Source organism: Manis pentadactyla, chromosome 9 (assembly GCF_030020395.1).
Source record: "Manis pentadactyla isolate mManPen7 chromosome 9, mManPen7.hap1, whole genome shotgun sequence".
Classification (NCBI taxonomy): Eukaryota; Metazoa; Chordata; class Mammalia; order Pholidota; family Manidae; genus Manis; species Manis pentadactyla.
The window spans coordinates 76605357-76632202 of record NC_080027.1 but is presented as its reverse complement, the minus strand read 5'-3'; positions in this window follow the sequence as shown (position 1 = coordinate 76632202).

Here is a 26846-nt window from a genome sequence, read left to right as displayed (position 1 = left end):
ACCTGCTTTTTTCTACCTATTGTTTGCATGAAATATCTTTTTCCATCCCTTGACTTTTAGTCTGTGTATCTCTTTGGGTTTGAAGTGAGTCTCTTGTAGGCAGCATATAGTTGGGTCTTGTTTTTTATCCATTCTGTAACTCTGTCTTTTGAATGGTGCATTCAGTCCATTTACATTTAGAGCTATTATCAATAGATATGTAGTTATTGCCATTGAAGGCTTTGGATTCGTGGTTACCAAAGGTTCAAGGGCAGCTTCTTTACTATCTAGCAGTCTACCCTAACTCACTTATTATGCTATTATAAACACAGTCAGATGATTCTTTTTTCTCTCCCTTCTTTTTTTCCCTCTACTCTTTATATGTTAAGTCTCATATTCTGTACCCTTTGTGTATCCCTTGACTGACTTTATGGGTAGCTGATTTAATTTTGCATTTGGTTAGTATATAATTGGTCTACTTCCTTTGCTGTGGTTTTATTTTCTCTGGTGACAGCTATTTATTTAGTCTTAGGCACACTTCCATCTAGAGCAGTCCCTTTAAAATACACTGTAGAGATGGTTTGTAGGAGGTATATTCCCTCAACTTTTGCTTATCTGGAAATTGTTTAATCTCTGTTTAGATTTAAATGATAATCTTTCTAGGTAGAGTATTCTTGGTTTTAGGCCCTTCTGTTTCATTGCATTGAATATATCATGCCACTCCTTTCTGGCCTGTAAGGTTTCTGCTGAGAATTCTGATGATAACCTGATGTATTTTCCTTTGTAGGTGATCTTTTTTCTCTCTCTGGCTGCTTTTAATACTCTCTTTGTCTTTGATCTTTGCCATTTTAATTATTATATGTTTTGGTGTTGTCCTCTTTGGGTCCCCTGTGTTGGGAGATTTGTGGACTTCCATGGCCTGAGATACTATTTCCTTTCCCAGATTGGGGAAGTTTTCAGCAATTATTTCTTCAAAGACACTTTCTATCCCTTTTTATCTCTGTTTTTCTTCTGGTACCCCTATAATGTGAAAAATGTTCTGTTTGAATTGGTCACACAGTTCTCTTAATATTCTTTCATTCCTGGAGATCCTTTTTTCTCTTTCTGCCTCAGCTTCTCTGTATTCCTGTTCTCTGATTTCTTCTCCATTCACTGTCCCCTCTAGCTCACCTAATCTGCTTTTAAATACCTGCACTGTTTGTTTCATTTCAGTTATCTCCCTCCTGAATTCATCCCTTAGTTCTTGAATATTTTTCTATAGCTCCATTAGCATGCTTATGACTTTTATTTTGAATTCTTTTTCAGGAAGATTGGTGATTTCAGTCTCACTGAGCCTTCTTTCTGGTGTTGAGGGATTTTGGATTGAACAAGGTTCTGCCTTTTCATAGTCCTGAAGCAACGGGAGTGGTCACCAGTGAGTGATGCAGGTGTCAGCTGGGAGGACAATGTCCCTTCCTGCTTGCTGGTCACTGTACCTGTCTCTGCTGTCTGTTCTGGTTAACTATGCACAGGACATAGTATTTTTTAACACCACCTATACCTAGAAGTCTTCTCTTTCTGGGATGAATGATAGAACAAAATCAATATGGTATCTGTGAAGAAATTTTATAGCACAAAGAAAAATCTATTTTAATGACCAAATAGTTCAATGGAAAAATCTTTCTCTGAAACAGAAGAAAAATGGGAAAATATTTATTTACCTTTTCTTCTATAAGGAACAACTGCTGTTGAACAAGAAGGGGCCTTGATGAGAAGATAAGAAGAAAGTGCAATGAAACTAACACCAAGGGAGAAGACTTAAAATAAATATATTGTATGCTATAAAATACAAATTCAAAGATTTTGAGCTCCTTTTGAGCAACACAGGGGACCCAAAGAGGACAACACCAAAAAAAGGAGCCATGGGCAGGTTGGCCCTCAGGATGGCATAGGGTGCTGGCGGGGGGTGCAAGCAAGTGGCACAGGTTCTGCCATGATAACAAAGCCCCTTCATGGCTCCTGGTCTCAGCACCCATCTCTGCTGTCTGTGCCAGTCACCCACATGCAGGGAGCATCCTCTTGGTCTGGGCTGGTCAACCACGGAAAGAGAGAAGCCTCTGCATTAAGCTGTGTAGTTGCTGTAGGCAGGGCTGCCCTCTGGCTGGTCTGCAGCAATGGTGAGGACAGCCAGTTTGTGCATAAGGAGCAGCAGGCTGCTTATCCTGCTGGGGGGCCTTGAAGCTGCATTGCCAACCAGGGGGATAGGGCCTCTAAAGCTCCTGAGAGTTCCCAGCCTGCTGGGCTGAGTGTGCCAGGACTATTTTGTCCACCTGTTTCTTCTCCTAAACCTTTGCCCCTTTAGCAGCCATCTGACTGTTGAGAGGTCTCTAGAGGCACCTGCTCTTCTTTTCTCCCAAGGCAGCCAGTTGTGAGAACCTGTTGGGAGTCTTAGTCTCAGACTTTGCATTTCAGCCCCTCTAATTTCCAGAGAACCATGCAATGTGGGTCTGTGCTCCTGGGATAGATTTATAGGGCTGTGTATTTAGCAGTACTTCCACTCCCTCCATGCTCTGATTCTTTTCCTTCCACCAAGGAGCTGCGGTGTGGTGAGTGCTCAGGTCCCGCTGGGTCGTGGCTTTTTACCTTAAGCTTTTCCATGAGATGTTGACCTCTCCCAGATGTAGGCTGGTTGGTGTACTGTTACTTCTGGTCACTGTCTTAGGAATAGTTGTGTTTGCTGTATTTTCAAAATATACATGGTTTTGGAAGGAGATTTCCACCACACTTCTCATACCGCCATATTTTCCCCTACCGTATTGAAGATTTTTACACTTGGAAAGCAAGTAAGCATTGTTTTTCCTATACATGCTTGGCCCAGCCTTAAACTCAAACAGAAACTGCAGGTATCCCAGGAAGGAAAAGTGTAAGGGTTCTGATTAAAACAGACATAGTATTTTTTAACACCACCTGTACCTAGAAGTCTTCTCTTTCTGGGATAAATGATAGAACAAAATCAATATGGTATCTGTGAAGAAATTCTATAGCACAAAGAAAAACCTATTTTGATGACCAAGTAGTTCAGTGGAAAAATCTTTCTCTGAAACAGAAGAAAAATGGGAAAATATTTATTTACTTTTTCTTCTATAAGGAACAACTGCTGTTGAACAAGAAGGGGCCTTGATGAGAAGAGGAAAGTGCAATGAAACTAACACCAAGGGAGAAGACTTAAAATAAATATATTGTATGCTATAAAATACAAATTCAAAACCTGGTGATACAGAAGACAAGCTGGAGAAACACTCTCTCAGATCACATAAGCAATGAATTAAGAGATGGAAATAGAGAAAGAGAAAAGAAAGAGATGGATACTACAGGATTAATGAAATGGTGAGGTGAATCCCAAAGATTAATGGGTGTTCCATCAGATAAAATTGAATCCAACCAAACCAAATGGAAAAAAAGCATTTTTCAAGTTATAACTGAAGTCAATTTACCAGAGCTAAACAAAGCTGTAACTTTAAAAGAGTTCATCACCATATTCTGATAAAGATAATGAACAGAGATCTCTTCTGAGACATAGGCTGTTAAAACTTTTGAAGTTTAAAGAATAATAAAGAATCTGGAAAATATCCATTCATGGAAAAATTACCTTTGAAAATTAAAAATTAGGAAGTATGATCAGTACAAAATGACCTTCATTATGGTACTTGATGCTTTTTCTTTCATTTCTACTATGTTTAGGATAATGGCCACTGCCCTGCCTTTGTTTGTTTTCTTTTCTGTTTTTAATTTACTGTATATGATTAGATAGATGATAGAAAGATAGATGATAGATAGATAGATAGATGATAGATAGATAGATAATAGGTAGATAGATAGATGACTAGTAGAGTAAGTTTGTAGAGAGATAATCTCTATCCTTTTACCCATTCATGTTATTTTTTCTTTGTTTCTTTAAAATGCCCTATGAAATATATTATACATACAGAAGGGTACATAAAAATATTTATGTACAAACATTTACTCCTTGAATTCAAATAGAATCTGTGGCTTGACTCAAGCAAGGGAATATGGCAAAGGTGATCATGCTTTAGACTATGCTACATCACATGAGACCCTGTCTTAGTAGCCAGGAGAAAGAGACTTGATTTGAAGGAAGTAGGCCTCCACATTGTGAGAGGGCTGATGGAGAGTGCCACCTGACAGGGAGAGGCTGTCAGCCTCTCATAACTGAGAGCAGGCCCCCAGCCAACAGCCAACAAGAAAATGGAGATCTCAGTCCTGGAACCTCAAGGATATGAATTCTGCCAACAATCTGAGGACCTTGAAGCAGATTTTTCCCCAGTTAAGCCTTTGGTGAAATTTCAGCCCAGTGAAACTCTGAGCAGAGGACCAGTTAAGCCTTGCCTGGATTCCTGGCCCACAGAAACTGTGGATGATATGAAAACCAAGGGGTAGCAGCAACCCAAGTGACCACTAATGGCATGGGTAAGTGAATTTATATATGTATTCAGCTTTTAAAGGGAAGGAAATTCTGACATGTGCTACAACATGGATGAATCTTGAGGATACTATGCTAAGTGAAAGAAGCCAGACACAAAAAGAAAAATATTGTATGGTTTCACTTACATAAGGTACTTAGAATACTTAAATTCATAGAGAAAGAAAACATAATGGTGGATGCCAGCAGCTAGAGGAAGAGTGGAAAATGGGGAGTCTTTTAATGGGGAGAGAATTACAGTATGGGAAGATGAAAAAGCTCTAGAAATGGATGGTGGTGATGGTTGCAAAAAAATGTGAGTGTAGTGTACATAATGCCACTGAACTGCACACTTAAAAATGGTTAAGATGGTAAATTTTATGTTAAAAGTCATATGATGGTTTGGAGGTGTTAGCTAATTCTATAGTGATAATAATTTTATAATATATAAATGTAGCAAATCAACATGCTGTATACCTTAAACCTACACAGTGTTATATGTTGTTGTATTTCAATAAAGCTGAGAAAAAAATCAAAAAATAAAAGTTTTTTTAAAAAAATTGTGATACAATAAATGGATGTTGCTTTAAGTTACTAAGTATGTGGTAATTTATTAAGCACCATAAGAAACTATTAAAGCATCCTATTCGTTTGTTGAAAGAATGTGTGTCCAATCTGATGAAAGCTTATAAAGTGAATAATGTAGAACTATCATGCAAATTAACAAACCATGTATTGTCAATCTGCACAGTAAATGTCCTCATGTGTCCCTTCTTGTTCATACTTTAGAAAAAATACTCTCTGGTTTTATTTTATACTTTTGTCTGGCTCTATTTCAGTCAATTTAATTACTATAAAGTATTTTATTGTATGACTATAACACAATTATGTATGATACTGTTGGCTATTTGAATTGTTTCTGGTTTTGACTAATTGTATTTCATTTGAAGTGGGCTTTTTGTAAGTCAGTATAAAATTGGATTTAGTATTTTAATCCAATCCTTCCCTTTTCATAGGTGAGTTTCATGCATTCATAATTATTATGACAAATGATACAACTGTTTCTACATTTTTTAGTCAGAGTTCCCCAAAGTGAAAGTCAAGCTTACCTTAACGATTAACTCTATATTAGAATGAAAGAATTTGATAGGTATCCACCTTAGGCCAGCAGATCTGAGCTAAATGAATTCCTGACAAAGACCAGAAATTAAATTATACACAATCCAAAATGATGAGCTAACAATAATTATCTTTCATGTATTAATGATATACAACTGAAATATTTAAAACAAAAAAGAGGATAATAGACAGAAACTTGCTGGTATTAGGATGTTAAACATCTTTGCCTATGATTTACGTGTGTGTACTTCAAGAATTTATTTCAAATAATGCATTTGAACTTACATATAGATCTGATTTTACATACAATTTTAAGATGTTCCCAACTTCTTCTGAGGCATCCATGAAATTTTTACAAAAATTTCCCATATAATAGACCTTGATGAATTCCAAGACAACACAATTATATGGAACATATCCTCCAATCAAAATGTAATATAATGCAGTCATTAGTAACAAAGGTAAAGAGAAAATCCTGATGATTTGAACATTTTAAAACATAACTTTAAGTGGCTAGTAGATCAGAAAAAGTAAAACTACAGTTTTAGACTATTTATAGAATAATAAAAAATGAGGCTGCCATATATTAAAACTGGTAGGATACACTGAAAACCTTACTTAAATGTAAATTTATAAGCCTAAATGCATTTGTGATTTTATGATACAGTAAGAAAAATATATTAGATCTTTGTCCCTGGCTCCTGGCCCAGAGCTCATAAACCTCTTGTGATTTTTGAGTAATCGGGATAAAAGAAGCATCTTTTATTATTCATTTTATGCCCCTTTCAACCATACCTGAGTTTATGCTAAAAAGGTGACTGTTTATTCTATAGGCCCCTTATTGGTTTCAGGGTAGGGCAGGTCAAGTTGCCCAAGGAACCACCTCATCATTAGAGGTTGGAACTCTCAGCCCCACCTCCAATGGGGTTAGAAGAGCTTCTGAGTTGGTGGACACATGGAAATGCTTGGGGGGGAGCACAGGTAGCTGCCCAGAGAAGGCAAGGAAGGCAGGGAGAGAAGTTAAGGAAGCTCCTTGCCCCTTCTCACATAATTTGCCCTATGTCCTCCATTCTGCTGTCCCTGAGTCATATCCTTTATAATAAACTGGTAGAAGTAAGTAAAGTGCTCTTCTGAGTTCCGTGAGTCATTCCGACAAACTGTCAAAAGCCCCAACTACAGAGCTGGTAATTCAGAAGTACAGGTTACTCAGATTTGTGCTTGGGATCTGAAGTGGGGCAATCTTGGAGGACTGTGGTGTCTGTGCTGACTCTGAGTAGGTAAGGGACAGAACTGAACTAAGCTGTAGGACATCCAATGGGTATCCAGAGAGCTGCAGAAGTTGTTGATATGAGAGAAAAAACACACATTCGGTGTCAGAAGTGTTCTGTGGATAGAAACAGGTCACAGTAGTAGAATTTAAGCTGTTGAAAATACAAATGAAATAGGTATTTTCATAAAAATACAACTGAAAGAGTTTTAAAGGTTTTAAGAAACTAAAGGAAGATGGAAATAAAGGAAATTTTTAAAAATAAAAACAAAATCATTGGGGCATATTAATTGCAAAACAGTCACAATTCTTCACTCTTCCCAGAATCTACACCTTTTGCAACATGGCTTTTCAACTCTTCTCAACAAGAAGTAGAGTCTATTACCCCAAACCTTGATTCTGGATTGGCCTTGCAACTTGCTTTGGTCAATAAAATGTGGCAGAAGTGATAGTTGCCATAGCAGATTCTGTATCCTGAAGTGATACTTGACCTCTCTTCACATTTCACTGGGGAAGCAAGTCACAAAGCCATATCTAACTCTGTAGGGAAGAATATACAGCCCTACCACGTGCTAGAGGAAAACATTTGATAAGCAAATTAAACATAGGGTTTATTATGATCTGAAGTCATTGTGTTATTTGCTTTTTATTTTTTTCACTTCCTTGCTTATAGCATAAATTCCAGGAAGGCAAGTTCTTGCTTTTTGTTCTTGCTATATTCCTGGCCCTTAGAACACTCCTTGCCTAAAACGACACTCAAAAAGTAAATTATAATGATAATCAATTACTTGAGAATGAATTCAAAAATCTTACTAATGTGGAAAATTTTCTGAGAATATAATTTGAGCCATAAATTGCTTAAGAAATAGGCTATCTGAAGAGAGCAATTATGGAAGTATAAATATTTTTAAATTACCTCCAAAATGTCTTCCAGGATCAATGATTTTTTTACCAATTAATTCTTTCAAAATTCTAAGGAAGGATTAATTATAATGTTACATACATTTGATTCAGATTATTTAAAAAGCTATAAATATATTTGCAAATCAAGTGTAAGCCTTTCACCATAAACTGAGAAAAAGTATTATGAGAAAATACATAAAATATAAGCAAATCAAATTCAGCACTGCATTCATAGTTCTGAATTTAAAAGAATATATATTATTAATATATTAATTGCATTAATAATAATGAATTAGTTAACTGAATTAGTAATAATAATAGTGCTGAATTAATAACAGCATTCCCCCTATCCAAGTAGAAGTTTTCCCTAGATGGTTGGTTATTAGGCCATCTATTAGCAATTAAATATACTTTATATCATATATATGATCACCTCAATCAAAAATGAATGATGCTTATCTTCATACCAATAAGAAAGATTGCTGTCCTACACCAAACCACCAGTCAACATACTACTCAACAGTGAAAGAACGAAAGCATCCCCATTTATTTAAAAAATAAAGGAGGACAAAGGCACCCCAACACAGTCATCACTATTTAACATTTTCTGAAAGTTTTAACTAAGGTAATCCAATATGAAATGGAACTAAGAACTTGTAGAAAAGGAAAAGACAAAACTATCACTCTTCCTCTTCAATATCATTGCATATTTAGAAAATTCAGTGAATAAATTTTAAAAACACAAGAATTATTCAAAGTTCAGTAAAGTGACTGCATAGGAAATAAATGCCTCTGACTGTAATAGCTTTCGTGTATATGCAAAAAGACATACTAAAAACAGATTTCTGGAGTGCATGTCTCTTAGATCAAACTACTAAAATTATGCTGTTAAATGAAATAGAAAAATGCTTTCAATATATTATAAAGGAAAAGAATAGGTTATATGGCAATATGATACTATTTTGTAAAATATACATATCTATATTAAAAATGATACACATAAAATATTAACACATACAATATTCCACACAAAACACATAAAAATATTCCAGACTAGAATTATAGACATAAAAATATTAATACGTAGTAACTTTAGGTCAGAGAATTTAAATTATTTTTAGTTTTTTTCCTGTGTACTTTCCAGCATTTTCTGATATTTCTACTGCTTTTTAAATTTAAAAATATTTATGGAAAATTCAAAAGGAGATGTATTTGATGGGAATATCTCATTAACAAATTCAATAAAAATATGAAATATGTAGAAGTACTCTTGGTACAAGATGTGTGTAACTCCTCTGGAAATCCCATTACTTTCCTGAGAGAATTGAATAAATGGGAAAGTTATCATTTTGTGGGTAAAAAGATATGGAAAACGCCATTTGGTAAAAAAATTACAAACATTGCATTAAAATCAGAGGGAAAAAAGCAAGACCTCCACGTTCATCCAATGAAATATTCAATGTTCTTTTGGGTTCTAATTCATGCCATTACATAAGGAAGAAAGAGTGTAGAATGGCTAAAGGAAGTTCCCTAAACAGAAAGAAACCATTTTGTACCATTCAGAAAGAATGAAGAGCATGGTAAGTAAGATATTGTTAAACACAGTAGACTTTCTTTTTCTTCTTGAATTTTCTAAATTATGTTTGAGGATGAAAGCAAAAATTATAACACTGATGTGGTTCTAAATATATATTGAAGATATTTAAGACATTTATATTACAGAAAAGAGAGAAGAGGAATGTAAGGAGAGGTAAAGTTTCTGTATTACACTTGAACACCTAAAATATTGATATCATTTTAGATAGATATATAATGTAAGATATATGCATATATATGTATATATTACATGTGTATTCTTATATTTACATATAAATGATATATAATATATATATTTATGTATACTAAGAAATAGATATATTGTAATACCTAGAGCAAGAATTTTAAAAACCTGTATAAAAAGGTACATTCAGAAACACTACAGAAAAAACAGAATAGAATTCTAAAAAATGTTCAACACACAGAAAGACAGAAAAAGGAAAACAGAGAAGTGAAAAACAGAGAGAACATCAAAAGAACAAAAAATAAAGAAGCAGACTTAACCTATAACATATAAATAATTATATTAATGTGAAAACCATATATATTTTTGAAAATACAACAAATACAACTATCCCTAAAAAAGAGACCAGAAGATACAGGACAACATCCAGGCTACATCCACACCTGCGAGAACCCAGCACCTCATGAAGGGGGTAAGATACAAGCCCCAGCCTGATGGGACCCAAGCACTCCTCACCCCAGCTCCCCAGCAGGAGGAGAGGAGTCAGAGCGGGGATGGAGAGGGAGCCCAGGACTGCTAAACACCCAGCCCTAGCCATCCACACCAGGAGTGCAGACACACAGTGTGTGGGATGCTGGATTCTAGGGAAACGGGACAGTAAGACCTGTGAGCAGGTCCCCGCAGCCAGTACCCCTGGGACAAAGAAAAGTGAGTGCTTAATGAAAGTCTTAAAGGGACAGGAACCCCACAGCTGGATGGAAGCATCCCAGGACACTTAGCCCAGCTGCTGGGAATCCCAGGGAATTCTGGACACCCTAACCCCATGGGTGACAGTGCAGCTTGGAGGCCCCTCACAGTGATAAACAGCCTCCCACACGTTTCCCCTCCAATGTGGGTCCACCATAGTGGAGAAGCAGCCTGAGGCTGGCCATGCCCACAGCAGCAGGACAGGGCTTCTTTCACAGCAGACAGGCAAGAATTAGAAACCCTGTCTGCATGCAGCTGCCCAGCACAAGCCGCTAGGGGTCGCCATTCTCCCAGGAGAGGAAGGCCACAAACCAGCCAGACGGGACATTCTCCCAGCCGACACATGCACCAGTTCACCACAACTACCTCTATCGCCATGAAAAGGCAGAAGAATTTGATACAGATGAGACTAACCCAGACATCCTCCCTTGAGAAGGAATCTGGGGTGATAGACCTAACCAATCTCCCTGAAAAAGAATTCAAAATAAAGGTCATAACCATGCTGACGGATCTTCAGAGAAATATGCAAGAGCTAAGGGATGAAGTCCGAAGGGAGATTACACAAATAAAACAATCTCTGGAGTAATTTAAAAGCAGACTATATGAGGTGCAAGAGGCCATTATTGGAGTAAAAATAGGAGAACAGGAATGCAGAAAAGCTGATGCAGAGAGAGATAAAAGGATCCAAAGGAATAAAAGAATATTAAGAGAACTGTGTGACCAATCCAAAAGGAACAATATCTGCATTATAGGGGTACCAGAAGAAGAAGAGAGAGAAAAAAGAATATAAAGTGTATTTGAAGAAATAATTGCTGAAAACTTCCCCAAACTGGGGGAGGAAATAGTTGCTCAGACCACGGAAGCACACAGAACACCCAACAGAAGGGACCCAAACCGGACACCAAGACACATAATAATTAAAATGGCAAAGATAAAGGACAAGGACAGAATTTTAAAGACAACTAAAGAGAGGAAAAAGGTCATCTACAAAGGGAAACCCATCAGGCTTTCATCAGACTTCTCAACAGAAACCTTACAGGCCAGAAGAGAATGGCATGATATATTTAATGCAATGAAACAGAAGGGCCTTGAACCAAGAATACTGCATCCAGCATGATTATATTTAAATATGAAGGAGGGATTAAACAATTCCCAGACAAGCAAAAGTTGAGGGAATTTGCCTCCCACAAACCACCTCTACAGAGTATTTTAGAGTGACTGCTCTAGATGGAAGTACTCCTAAAGCTCAACAAATGTCATCGGAGAAAATAAAATCACAGCAAAAAAGCAGACCAACCAAATACTAACTAAAGGCAAAAAATAAAATCAACTACCCACAAAAGCAGTTAAAAGAAACACAAAAGAGCACAGAATAAAACACCCAACATATAAAGAATGGAGGAGAAGGAATAAGAAAGGAGAGAAATAAAGAATCACCATACAGTATCTATAATAGCTCAATAAGTGAGATAAGTTAGGCAGTAAGATACTAAAGAAGCTAACCTTGAACCTTTGTTAACCAGGAATCTAAAGCCTGCAATGGCAATAAGTACATATCTTTCAATAATCACGCTAAAGGTAAATGGACTAAATGTATCAATCAAAAGACACAGAGTAATAGAATGGATAAAAAAGCAAGATGCATCTATATGCTGCTTAAAAGAGACCCACCTCAAACCCAAAGACATGCACAGACTAAAAGTCAAGGGATGGAAAAAGATATTTCATGCAAACAACAGGGAGAAAAAAGCAGGTGTTGCAGTACTAGTATCAGACAAAATAGACTTCAAAACAAAGAAAGTAACAAGAGATAAAGAAGGACATTACATAATGATAAAGGACTCAGTCCAACAAGAGGATATAACCATTATAAATATATATATGAAGCCAACACAGGAGTACCAGCATATGTGAAACAAATACTAACAGAACTAAAGGAGGAAATAGAATGCGATGCATTCATTTTAGGACTCTTCAACACATCACTCACTCCAAAGGATAGATCCACCAGACAGAAAATAAGTAAGGACACACAGGCACCGAACAACACACTAGAACAGATGGACCTAGTAGACATCTATAGAATTCTACATTCAAAAGCAATAGGATACACATTCTTCTCAAGTGCACTTGGAATATTCTCCAGAATAGACCACATACTAGGCCACAGAAAGAGCCTCAGTAAATTCCAAAAGATTGAAATCCTACCAACCAACTTTTCAGACCACAAAGATATAAAACTAGAACTAAATTGTACAAAGAAAGCAAAAAGGCCCACAAACATATGGAGGCTTAACAACATGCTCCTAAATAATCAATGGATCAACGACCAAATTAAAATAGAGAACCAGCAGTAGATGGAAACAAATAACAACAACAACACAAAGCCCCAACTACTGTGCAATGCAGTGAAAGCAGTCTTAAGAGGAAAGAATATAGCAATCCAGGCACATTTAAAGAAGGAAGAACAACCCCAAATGAATAGTCAAATGTCACAATTATCAAAATTGGAAAAAGAAGAACAAATGAGGCCTAAAGTCAGCAGAAGAAGGGACATAATAAAGATCAGAGAAGAAATAAATAAAATTGAAAAGAATAAAACAATAGAAAAATCAATGAAACCAGGAGCTGGTTCTTCGAGAAAATAAACAAAATAGATAAGCCTCTAGCCAGACTTATTAAGAGAAAAAGAGAGTCAACACACATCAACAGAATTAGAAACGAGAAAGGAAAAGTCACGACGGACCCCATAGAAATACAAAGAATTATTAGAGAATACTATGAAAACCTATATGCTAACAAGCTGGAAAACCTAGAAGAAATGGACAACTTCTTAGAAAAATACAACCTTCCAAGACTGACCAAGGAAGAAACACAAAATCTAAACAAACCAATTACCAGCAAAGAAATTGAAGCGTTATCAAAAAACTACCCAGGAACAAAGCCCCTGGGCCAGATGGATTTACCTCAGAATTTTATCAGACATACAGAGAAGACATAATACCCATTCTCCTTAAAGTTTTCCAAAAAATAGAAGAGGAGGGAATACTCCCAAACTCATTCTATGAAGCCAACATCACCCTAATACCAAAACCAGGCAAAGACCCCACCAAAAAAGAAAACTACAGATCAATATCCCTGATGAACACAGATGCAAAAATACTCAACAAAATATTAGCAACACGAATTCAAAAATACATCAAAAGGATCATACACCATGACCAAGTAGGATTCATCCCAGGGATGCAAGGATGGTACAACATTTGAAAATCCATCAACATCGTATACCACATCAACAAAAAGAAGGTCAAAAACCACATGATCATCTCCATAGATGCTGAAAAAGCATTTGACAAAATTCAACATCCATTCATGATAAAAACTCTCAACAAAATGGGCGTAGAGGGCAAGTACCTCAACATAATAAAGGCCATATATGATAAACCCATAGCTAACATCATACTGAACAGCAAGCGGCTGAAAGCTTTTCCTCTGAGATCGGGAACAAGACAGAGATGCCCACTCTCCCACTGTTATTCAACATAGTATTGGAGGTCCTAGCCATGGAAATTAGACAAAACAAAGAAATACAAGGAATCCAGATTGGAAAAGAAGAAGTCGAACTGTCACTATTTGCAGATGACATGATATTGTACATAAAAAACCCTAAAGACTCCACTCCAAAACTACTAGAACTAATATCGGAATTCAGCAAAGTTGCAGGATAAAAAATTAACACACAGAAGGACACCATCAATAGAACAAAAAGGTATCCTACAGTATGGGAGAATATATTCATGAATGACAGATCTGATAAAGAGCTGACATCCAAAATATATGAAGAGCTCATGCACCTCAACAAACAAATGCAAATAGTCCAATTGAAAAATGGGCAGAGGAGCTGAACAGACACTTCAAAGAAGAAATTCAGATGGCCAGCAGACATATGAAAAGATGCTCCACATCGCTAATCATCAGAGAAATGCAAATTAAAACCACAATGAGATATCACCGCACACCAGTAAGGATCACCACCATCCAAAAGACAAACAACAACAAATGTTGGCAAGGTTGTGGAGAAAGGGGAACCCTCCTCCTACACTGCTGGTGGGAATGTAAATTAGTTCAACCATTGTGGAAAGCAGTATGGAGGTTCCTCAAAAAGCTCAAAACAGACATACCATTTGACCCAGGAATTTCACTTCTAGGAATTTACCCTAAGAATGCTACAGCCCAGTTTGAAAAAAACAGATGCACCCCTATGTTTATCGAAGCACAATTTACAATAGCCAAGAAATGGAAGCAACCTAAATGTCCATCAGTAGATGAATGGATAAAGAAGATGTGGTACATATACACAATGTAATATTATTCAGCCATAAGAAGAAAACAAATCCTACCATTTGCAGCAACATGGATGGAGCTAGAGAGTTATGCTCAGTGAAATAAGCCAGGCAGAGAAAGACAAGTATCAAATGATTTCACTCATATGTGGAGTATAAGAACAAAGAAAAACTGAAGGAACAAAACAGCAACAGAATCACAGAACGCAAGAATGGACTAACTGTTACCAAAGGGAAAAGGACTAGGGAGGATGGGTGAGAAGGGAGGGATTGGGGGGGGAAAAAGAAAGGGGGCACTACAATTAGCATGTATAATGTAGCAGGGAGGCACGGGGAGGGCTGTGCAACACAGAGAAGACAAGTAGTGATTCTATAGCATCTTACTACGCTGATGGACAGTGACTGTTATGGGGTATGTGGGGGGGACTTGGTGAAGGGGGGAGCCTAGTAAACATGATGTTCTTCATGTAATTGTAGATTAATGATAACAAAATAAAAAAAAGAAAGCAGGAATAATATTAAATTAGTCATAGAACAAAAAAATTACCAACCACAAAGAGGGACAGTGTATCATGAAAAGAAGGTCAATCTACCAAGAAGATTTAACAATCCTAAATAGACACACCAAAACAGATGTGTTGCAATGTGAAACAAAATCTGAAAAAAATGAAATGAGAAATATGCAAATCCACAATAATAGAAATACACACATCCACAATTACTAAAACTTCACACTGACCAAGTGATAGACCACCTTGACAGAAAATTGACAAGGATATGGAAGACTGGAACAACACCATCAACCAATAGATCTAATCAACATTTGTAGAACACTCTATCCAATAACTGGAACATCAAGGGCTGATGGAATATATATCAAGATAAACCATATCCAGAGCCATAAAAATAAAAGCCTTAACAAATTTAAAAGAGTTAAAGTCATATAACTGTGCTCTGACCAAATAGAATTAAACTAGAAACCAATAATAAAAACTTACAAAAAATTCTCCAAACACTTAAAAAGTAAATAACACTCTTCTAAATAACCCATAGGTCAAAGAGGAAGACTCAAAGAAGATTAAACAAAATACATTAAACTGAATGAAAACGAGAATACAACATATTAAAAATCTGTGGGACAGAAATGCAGCAGTGCTGAGAAAGAAAATTATAACACTGGAAGTATCCATTAGGAAAAAGAAAAAGTCTCAGGACAAGAACCAAAGTTCCCATCTCATGAACCTAGAACAAGAAGAGCAAGCCACAGCAAAGAAGTAATAAAGATGAGAGCAGAAATCAATGAAGGTCAAAAAGCAAGACAATACAGAAAATCAATACATGAAGACTCATTCCAACAGACCTATTAGAAAGTAGGAAAAGGACATGAAGAGACATTTTGCCAAAGAGAAAATACAGGTGGCAAATGAGCACATGAAAAGATGGTGCACATCATTAGCCATTAGGGAAATGCAAATTAAAACCACAGTAAGATATCACACTACATCTATCAGAATAACCAACTAATATAGACATGAATCACACATATATTGCTGGTGAAAGTATTTAATAATACATCCACTCTGGAAAACTATTTGGCAGTTTCTTCAAAAGATAAACTGCAAATACCATATGACTCAGGGGTTGCGTTACTGGATATTTGATCCAGAGAAATAAAAATTTATGTTCACACAAAAATCTGTATAAAATTATCCATTAATAGCCAATTCCAGTCCAAGTTTCCATGCTATATGATTCCATTCGTGTAATAACCTTCTTGAAATGATAAAATTATGGAAATGGAAAACAGTGGTGTCTAGGGTTTAAGGAGGGTAGGAGCAGGGTGAAAGTGCATGTGCCCATAAAAGGGCAACAGAAAGAATCCCAGTGGTTAGGAAATAGTGGGGTTCTTGATTGTGTCAATACTAAGGTATTAAGATATTTTACTACAGTTTTACAAGATGTTACTTTTGCTGGAAACTGGGTAAAGGGTAAATGGGATTTCTCTGAATTATGTCTTATAATTGCATGTGAATCTACAAGTATCTCAAAATTAAAGTTTAGTTTGTTAAAAGGATAATATAATGACAAGCAAATGCAATTGCAAATTTGAATTGGATCCTGGATAGAAAGCCAGACCAAGCAAACATCTCTGAAGGATTATTTGGAGAAGGGCATCATTGGAGAAATTTAAATATGGATGCCTATTGAATAATCTTTATTGTGTAATTAAATTTTTTGTGTGTGATAATAGTATTGTAGTTGTATTGGAGACAATATATCCATCCTCACTCAAGTTTACTGGAGTATTTAGGAACAGCATATAACAATGTTTACACCTAACTCTCAAGTGAGAAATTTAAAAGTCTCAAATTAATTTGGGGGTGAGGTGGAGGGGAAGAGTGGAGAAAGTGCCAACATGAAACATTTCTGAATGATAAGCAAATAAGCAAGACACTTGAAAGAGTGGTGATGAGGAAAAGCATCAGTTATGAACTTTGTCCCATGCCAGGAATCTTTGATGTCTTACTTGCCTAGACAAATACAGTGGCTCCTTTTCTATTCTCTTAGATAAATGCTGTAAACTTTTTTACAAATCTTAAATGTTTTACTGACTGAATACTGCAATCTTTTTCAAATGCATGTTATCAGTACATTTAATAGCCTTTTTCAAGTTTACCAGTTTATGACTCCAAAGTCCACCTTCCTCTCCTGTCTGAATGTCCTGGGTTTTCATATTCTGTACTGGAATGTCAGCAAGAAATAATAGGCAATGCTCAGAGGTGGATATAGATTGTCCTCGTGTCAAATGTGTTGTGACATTGATGGATGTAGGGATAGTGGTATAGTGGTCCCCAATCCCCAGCAAGTAAACACTGCCTTCCTTCTCAAATGTAGTTATATAAATAGCAATACCTTGTTCTTAAATTTTAAGTAGATTGTATTTTTTTCCATCACAGTGGCTACATCAACAAAACAGAACTGAGTTTCAAAAATATAAGGGGAAAGTTGTGCTTTTTATTTCTTACCCTTCTGTAACATTTTATCTTTTATGTGAATTTAATTTTCTTTTTAAAGTTATTGGGGTATGTGGTATGTATGCATGTGTGTCGATTTGTTTTTAAAATAATATTCAATCCTTGAATGAGTAACATACATAACAGGAACCAGATGGAACACAAATTGAGTCTTTATGGAAGTTATTTGTACAAGAAGTTATAAATATCCATAATGTTTGACCTATCAATTTCCATTGAAGGAATCCATCTTAAAGTCATAATTAAAAATGCAGACAAAGATTCATGCACAAGAGTTCACTGACACATTATAAAAACAAATACAGCAGAAATAACCTTAGGGGAATGGTTAACTTATTATAGGCATGTCCATATAGACAGGAAACCGTGCATTCTTTAATATTATTTTGAGGCATTTAAATTATACAGTAAATGCTTGATATAAGAAGTAAAAGAAATATAAACTATTTTAAGAGCAACGGAACTAGAGATGATGAATCATTACAGTTTCCAATTATGTTCCAATTCTGAATACTTTATTTCCATTCTGGAATATATTTCCCAATTTAGTTTAAAGGGATTTCCTATCAGAAAACATGCCTCTCTGGTCACATATAAAATTATCTCTTGTTCATTGACTTCTGGCATTGACCTTTACATGCCTAGTTCACTGGTGCAACAACAAAAAACGTAAATGACTTTAATAAACGTTTTAAGAAGAAATTGCCGCCACCACCACCCTTAAAAACCCATTTTGGAAACCTTCCAATGTACATACGTTGAATTTCAAAGATCATTAATAATTTAACATAATTATTATGTTTTATCCCTACAGAATCTTCTTCAGGAAAGCAGTAGAGTATTAGCTACCATTCAGAACATGAAAATTACTTTGTTGTAAGCAAGTGGTCAGTCTCACGTTATTCATTAAAGCAATGTTCTACTTACAAAATCCAAAAGGAAATCTGTTCTGTTCTGGCAGAAATTCGGATAAAACTATGATTTTTTTTTTGGTGAATGAAATGCTGAAAGTTCAATTAAAAATTGGAAATTATTTTGTTTCTTGACAATCATGAGGTGTTAAGAATACCACCACATGAAAGAGGCAAATGTGGTCAAATCTCCAGGAACCTATTATATATGTTTAAAAATATTAAAAGGTGCGATAGCATTAACCAAACACACACACACACACACACAGCTTCCATTCTCTTTCATAATAAAGCAACTTTAAATTTGCTTAATTTTGTCATTGTTATAAACGTTGTTTTAGGCTATTTGCAATCCATAAAACAATTATATATTCTCCCCAAAGCATTTTTATTTAGTTGTTTGGAAAAACATACAAATTTTATGTAAAAACAATGTTATAAATTGGGATTAGTTTCCCAGTCTGTCCCACAAAAGACTATTTGACTCACATTGTATCTGAAATAGTTTCAGTGAAAAGATACGATTACTGAAAATAATACTGTTGCATAAAAGACATTATTTCAACTTCTTTGTGGGAAATTCAAAGAAATGAATCATTATTTGTTTAATTGCCTTTGGGGGAAATTATATTGTAACTTCTAATCAGGAATACTGGAAATATACCTCCTGTTCTTCCCACCAAGCAAGCTCAAGTCACAGTTTAGGTCACTTGCTCTTGTCCTGCCCCAGACACTCTGCTTTCTACTGTTACTGTGAGAATCTCCATACCTAGCATCCCATAGGAACATAAACAAAACAGATTTTTTTGGCTCAAATCCTTCCACAATAATAAGCCTCCATTTGTTCCAGAATATGGATAAGCCAAAAATTTTAATATACATTTTGTGTTATAGTGCCATGATTAAGGTTTTCTGTAAGAATCCCAATGTCCTGAAAGGCTCAACATTGTCCCATTCAACAGATTAACCATCAAATATGCAAAAATCTGACTGAGCAATTTTTATTATGTAAATGTTGGAGAGAAGCAGAATTAAGCAGAAATGTTGTAATATTAAAGTATAATTTTCAAAAAGTTAAACACAAGGAGAGGGAGTCAAGATAGTGGCGTGAGTAGAGCAGCGGAAATCTCCTCCCAAAACCACATATATTTTTTAAAATACAACAAATACAACTCTTCCTAAAAGCGAGACCAGAAGACACAGGACAACAGCCAGAATATATCCACACCTGCGAGAACACAGCACCTCGTGAAGGGGGTAAGATACAAGCCCCCACCTGGCGGGACCCGAGCACGCCTCACCCCAGCTCCCGGCGGGAGGAGAAGAGTTGGAGTGGGGAGGGACAGGGAGCCCAGGACTGCTAAACACCCAGCCCTAGCCATCCACACCAGAGTGCAGACACAGTGCGTGCGTGGGGGTGCTAGAAACTAGGGAAACAGGACAGTAAGAACTGTGAGCAGGTCCCCACAGCCGGCGCACCTGGGACAAAGAAAAGCGAGTGCTTTCTGAAAGTCTTAAAGGGACAGGGACTCTACAGTTGGACTGAAGCATCCCGGGACACTTAGCCCAGCAGCTGAGAATCCCAGGGAGCTCTGGGCACACTAACCCCCTGGACAGCAGGGCAACTTGGAGGACCCTCATGGAGCTAAACAGCATCCTAGCTGTTTCCCCTCCAATGCGGCTCAGCCATATCAGAGCAGCAGCCGGATGCAGGCCATACCCACAGCAAACGCAGAGCTAAACTTCATAGCGCCCAGGCAAGAATCAGAAGCCCCATCTGCATGCAGCTGCCCAGCACAAGTCACTAAAGGTCACTGTTCTCCCAGGAGAGGAAGGCCACAAACCAGCAAGAAGGGGCTTTCTCCCAGCCAGCACTTGCACCAGCTCCGCAAACGATCTCTATCGCCATGAAAAGGCAAAAGAATTTGATACAGAACAAAATCACAACCCCTGAGAAGGAGATAGACCTAACCAGTCTCCCTGAAAAAGAATTCAAAATAAAAATCATAAACATGCTGACAGAGCAGCAGAGAAATATACAAGAGCTAAGGGATGACATCCAGAGGGAGATTACAGAAGTGAAACAGTCTCTGGAAGGATTTATAAGCAGAGTGGATAAGATGCAAGAGGCCATTGATGGAATAGAAACCAGAGAACAGGAATGCATAGAAGCTGACATAGAGAGAGATAAAAGGATCTCCAGGAATGAAACAATATTAAGAGAACTGTGTGACCAATCCAAAAGGAACAATATCCGCATTATAGGGGTACCAGAAGAAGAAGAGAGAGAAAAAGGGATAGAACGTGTCTTTGAAGAAATAATTGCTGAGAACTTCCCCAAACTGAGGGAGGAAATAGTTGCTCAGACTACGGAGGCACACAGAACTCCCAACAGAAGGGACCCAAAGAGGACAACACCAAGACACATAATAATTTAAATGGCAAAGATCAAGGACAAGGACAGAGTATTAAAGGCAGCTAGAGAGAGAAAAAAGGTCACCTACAAAGGAAAACCCATCAGGCTATCATCAGACTTCTCAACAGAAACATTGCAGGCCAGAAGAGAATGGCATGATATATTTAATGCAATGAAACAGAAGGGCCTTGAACGAAGGAAACTGTATCCAGCACGATTATCATTTAAATAATGAAGGAGGGATTAAACAATTCCCAGACAAGCAAAAGTTGAGGGAATTTGCCTCCCACAAACCACCTCTACAGGGTTTCTTAGAGGGACTGCTCTAGATGGGAGCACTCCTAAAAACAGCACAGAACAAAACACACAACATATGAAGAATGGAGGAGGAGGAATAAGAAAGGAGAGAAATAATCATCAGACTGTGTTTATAATAGCTCAATAAGTGAGTTAAGTTGGACAGTAAGATAGTAAACAAGCTAACCTTCAACCTTTGGTAACCATGAATCTAAAGCCTGCAATGGCAATAAGTGCATATCTTTCAATAATCACCCTAAATGTAAATGGACTGAATGCACCAATCAAAAGATACAGAGTAATAGAATGGATATAAAAGCAAGACCCATCTATACGCTGCTTACAAGAGACTCACCTCAAACCCAAAGACATGCACAGATTAAAAGTCAAGGGATGGAAAAAGATATTTCATGCAAACAACAGAGAGAAAAGAGCAGGTGTTGCAATACTAGTATCAGAGAAAATAGACTTCAAAATAAAGAAAGTAACAAGAGATAAAGAAGGACATTGCATAATGATAAAGGGCTCAGTCCAACAAGAGGATATAACCATTATAAACATATAAGCACCCAAAACAGGAGCACCAATATATGTGAAACAAATACTAACAAAATTAAAGGAAGAAATAGAATGCAATGCATTCATTTTGGGAGACTTCAACACACCACTCACTCCAAAGGACAGATCCACCAGACAGAAAATAAGTAAGGACACAGAGGCACTGAATGACACACTAGAACAGATGGACCTAATACACATCTATAGAACTCTACATCCAAAAGCAACAGGATACACATTCTTCTCAAGTGCACATGGAACATTCTCCAGAATAGACCACATACTAGGCCACAAAAATAACCTCAGTAAATTCAAGAAGGTTGAAATCCTACAAACCAACTTTTCAGACCACAAAGGTATGAAACTAGAAATAGATTGTACAAAGAAAGCAAAAAGGCTCACAAACACATGGAGGCTTAACAACATGCTCCTAAATAATCAATGGATCAATGACCAAATTAAAATAGAGATCAAGGAATATATGGAAACAAATGACAACAACAACACTAAGCCCCAACTTCTGTGGGACGCAGCAAAAGCAGTCTTAAGAGGAAAGTATATAGCAATCCAGGCATATTTAAAGAAGGAAGAACAATCCCAAATGAATAGTCTAATGTCACAATTATCGAAATTGGAAAAAGAAGAACAAATGAGGCTTAAGGTCAGCAGACAGAGGGACATAATAAAGATCAGAGAAGAAATAAATAAAATTGAGAAGAATAAAGCAATAGAAAAAATCAATGAAACCAAGAGCTGGTTCTTCGAGAAAATAAACAAAATAGATAAGCCTCTAGCCAGACTTATTAAGAGAAAAGGAGAGTCAACACACATCAACAGAATTAGAAACGAGAAAGGAAAAATCACGACAGACCCCACAGAAATACAAAGAATTATTAGAGAATACGATGAAAACCTATACACTAACAAGCTGGAAAACCTAGGAGAAATGGACAGCTTCCTAGAAAACTATAACCTTCCAAGACTGACCCAGAAAGAAAAAGAAAATCTAAACAGACCAATTACCAGCAATGAAATTGAATCAGTAATCAAAAAACTACCCAAGAACAAAACCCCCGGGCCAGATGGATTTACCTTGGAATTTTATCAGACATACAGAGAAGACATAATACCCATTCTCCTTAAAGTTTTCCAAAAAATAGAAGAGGAGGGAATACTCCCAAATTCATTCTATGAAGCCAACATCACCCTAATACCAAAACCAGGCAAAGACCCCACCAAAAAAGAAAATTACAGACCAATACCCTGATGAACGTAGATGCAAAAATACTCAATAAAATGTTAGCAACACAAATTCAAAAACACATCAAAAGGATCATACACCATGAACAAGTGGGATTCATCCCAGGGATGCAAGGATGGTACAACATTAAAAAATCCGTCAACATCATCCACCACATAAAAAGAAAGACAAAAACCACATGATCATCTCCATATATGCTGAAAAGGTATTTGACAAAATTCAACATCCATTCATGGTAAAAACTCTCAGCAAAGTGGGTATAGAGGGCAAGTATCTCAACATAATAAAGGCCATATATGATAAGCCCACAGCCATCATCATACTGAACAGCAAGAAGCTGAAAGCTTATCCTTTGAGATTGGGTACCAGACAGGGATGCCCACTCTCCCCACTGTTATTCAACATAGTACTGGAGTTCCTAGCCATGGCAATTAGACAAAACAAAGAAATACAAGGATTTCAAATTGGTAAAGAAGAAGTTAAACTCACTATTTGCAGATGACATGATATTGTACATAAAAAACCCTAAAGACTCCACTCCAAAACTACTAGAACTGATATCAGAACATAGCAAAGTTGCAGGATACAAAATTAACACATAGAAATCTGTGGCTTTCCTATACACTAACAATGAACTAATAGAAAGAGAAATCAGGAAAACAATTCCATTCACAATTGCAACAAAAAGAATAAAGTACCTAGGAATAAACCTAACCAAAGAAGTTAAAGACCTATACCCTGAAAACTATAAGACACCCTTAATATAAATTAAAGAGGATACTAACAAATGGAAACTCATCCCATGCTCTTGGCTAAGAATTAATATAGTCAAAATGGCCATCCTTCCCAAAGCAATATACAGATTTGATGCAATCCCTATCAAATTACCAACAACATTCTTCAATGAACTGGAACAAATAGTTCAAAAATTCACATAGAAACACCAAAGACCCCGAATAGCCAAAGCAATCCTGAGAAGGAAGAATAAAGCAGGGGGGATCTCGCTCCCCAACTTCAAGCTCTACTACAAAGCCAAAGTAATCAAGACAATTTGGTACTGGCACAAAAACAGAGCCACAGACCAGTGGAACAGAATAGAGACTCCAGACATTAACCCAAACATATATGGTCAATTAATATATGATAAAGGAGCCAAGGACATACAATGGTGAAATGACAGTCTCTTCAACAGATGTTGCTGGCAAAACTGGACAGCTACATGTAAGAGAATGAAACTGGATCACTGCATAACCCCATACACAAAAATAAATTCGAAATGGATCAAAGACCTGAATGTAAGTCATGAAACCATAAAACTCTTAGAAAAAAACATAGGCAAAAATCTCTTGGACATAAACATGAATGACTTCTTCATGAACATATCTCCCCGGACAAGGAAAACAAAAGCAAAAATGAACAAGAGGGACTACATCAAGCTGAAAAGCTTCTGTACAGCAAAGGACACCATCAATAGAACAAAAAGGTACCCTACAGTATGGGAGAATATATTCGTAAATGACAGATCCAATAAAGGGCTGACATCCAAAATAAATAAAGAGCTCACACCCCTCAACAAACAAAAAGCAAATAATCCAATTAAAAAATGGGCAGAGGAGCTGAACAGACACTCCAAAGAAGAAATTCAGATGGCCAACAGACACATGAAAAGATGCTCCACATCGCTTGTCATCAGAGAAATGCAAATTAAAACCACAATGAGATATCACCTCACACCAGTAAGGATCGCCATCATCAAAAAGACAAACAACAAATGTTGGCGAGGTTGTGGAGAAAGGGGAACCCTCCTACACTGCTGGTGGGAATGTAAATTAGTTCAACCATTGTGGAAAGCAGTATGGAGGTTCCTCAAAATGCTCAAAATAGAAATACCATTTGACCCAGGAATTCCACTTCTAGGAATTTACCCTAAGAATGCGGCACTCCAGTTTGAAAAAGACAGATGCACCCCTATGTTTATCACTGCACTATTTACAATAACCAAGATACGGAAGCAACCTAAATGTCCATCAGTAGATGAATGGATAAAGAAGATGTGGTACATATACACAATGGAATATTACTCAGCCATAAGGAAAAAAACAGATCCTACCATTTGCAACAACATGGATGGAGCTAGAGGGTATTATGCTCAGTGAAATAAGCCAGGCAGAGAAAGACAAGTACCAAACAATTTCACTCATATGTGGAGTATAAGAACAAAGGAAAACTGAAGGAACAAAACAGCAGCAGAATCACAGAACCCAAGAATGGACTAATAGTTACCAAAGGGAAAGGGACTGGGGAGAATGGGTGGGAAGGGAATGACAAGGCAGGGTAAAAGAAAAGGGGCATTACGATTAGTATGTATAGTATGGGGGGTGCATGGGGAGGGCTGTGCAACACAGAGAAGACAAGTAGTGATTTTACAGCATCTTACTGCGCTGATGGACAGTGACTGTGAAGGGGTATGTCAGGGGGACTTGGTGAAGGGGGAGCCTAGTAAACATAATGTTCTTCATGTAATTGTTGATTAATGATACCAAAAAAAAAAGAAAAAAAGTTAAACACAGACTGCCATACAAATGTAGAATAAAGACATGTTTAAGATTTTATTTAATTCATTGATTAAAGAGGGGATCATTAAGATGACAAAGCTGGCTCAGAGACTTGGAGAAACAGATTTTATACAGTCAGTCAAAGGAATGCTGAAGTGAATTGACCTGCTTACTAAATACAAAATTGGTTAATATCCAACAGAGCATTAACTTTGGGGGTTATGCTTTTTACTAGGCAGAAATCTGTAAGTTAACATGTAACTTCAGTGTCTGGTTCCTAATCAAACAGTAAATAGCAAAGTCAAACATCGGCAAATTCTCAGACATAGATAATTTAGTAATTATTAGGTGAACATGTTAAATAATGACACTGAAAGGATTTTTGCTTTATTTCAAGTTTTGGATGATTTTTCTCAATACTAATTTTTCAAAATATACCCAGGAGAGATTGTATCAAGAAAAGTCCCAAGGATTATTTACCTTGGTGAATTCATCTGACCCTTAACTCTGTTAGTTCAAAAACTGCTTCTTTGCACCCAGTGTACCTTTGCACTAACTCAGCTCACAAGAAAAAAACATATAAATAAAACAAAAGCAATTTGGCATTAAAAATGTAACTCACAAATAGATCAAATACTCACATCGTCTGACTGGTACATTCTTTCCCTCGAGAAAAGCAGTGAATTCGGTCAACTTATTATCTCAACATTGCTTGGTGAGGGGAAACTAGGCAACAACTGGTCCGGGTGCAGTGAACATGTGCCTGCCAACCCCATTCTCCCAAATGAAGACTACAAAGAGACCTCCCACCTTTCTCCAAGAGCAGGAAAAATGAGGGTAGCCACAAAACATCTAGGTTCTTGACTGGGATTTGGGAAGAGGGTGGAGAGAGAGGGCAAGAATTTTTACTCCTTGATCATAGACAGGCTTGACCAAAGGAAACTCATGGCTATAGACAATTTGGGGAACTTGCATAAATTCCAAGGTGGATCCAAAAGTAAACTTCTTCCACCTTGTGGCTCAGAGTCTGCACTCAGCCTTGACAGTCGGTTGAGGTAAGGGCACAGCCTCCCAGCATTGTTATTACTTCTGAAGTTTCCCCAGGAGCCTTCCTGTACACACCTACATGTCCACACACCTCACTCACTCTTCCTCTTTGCCACTCACACATTCTTCATCATCCCCCACTACACTTTCTGAGAACCTTACCTTATTT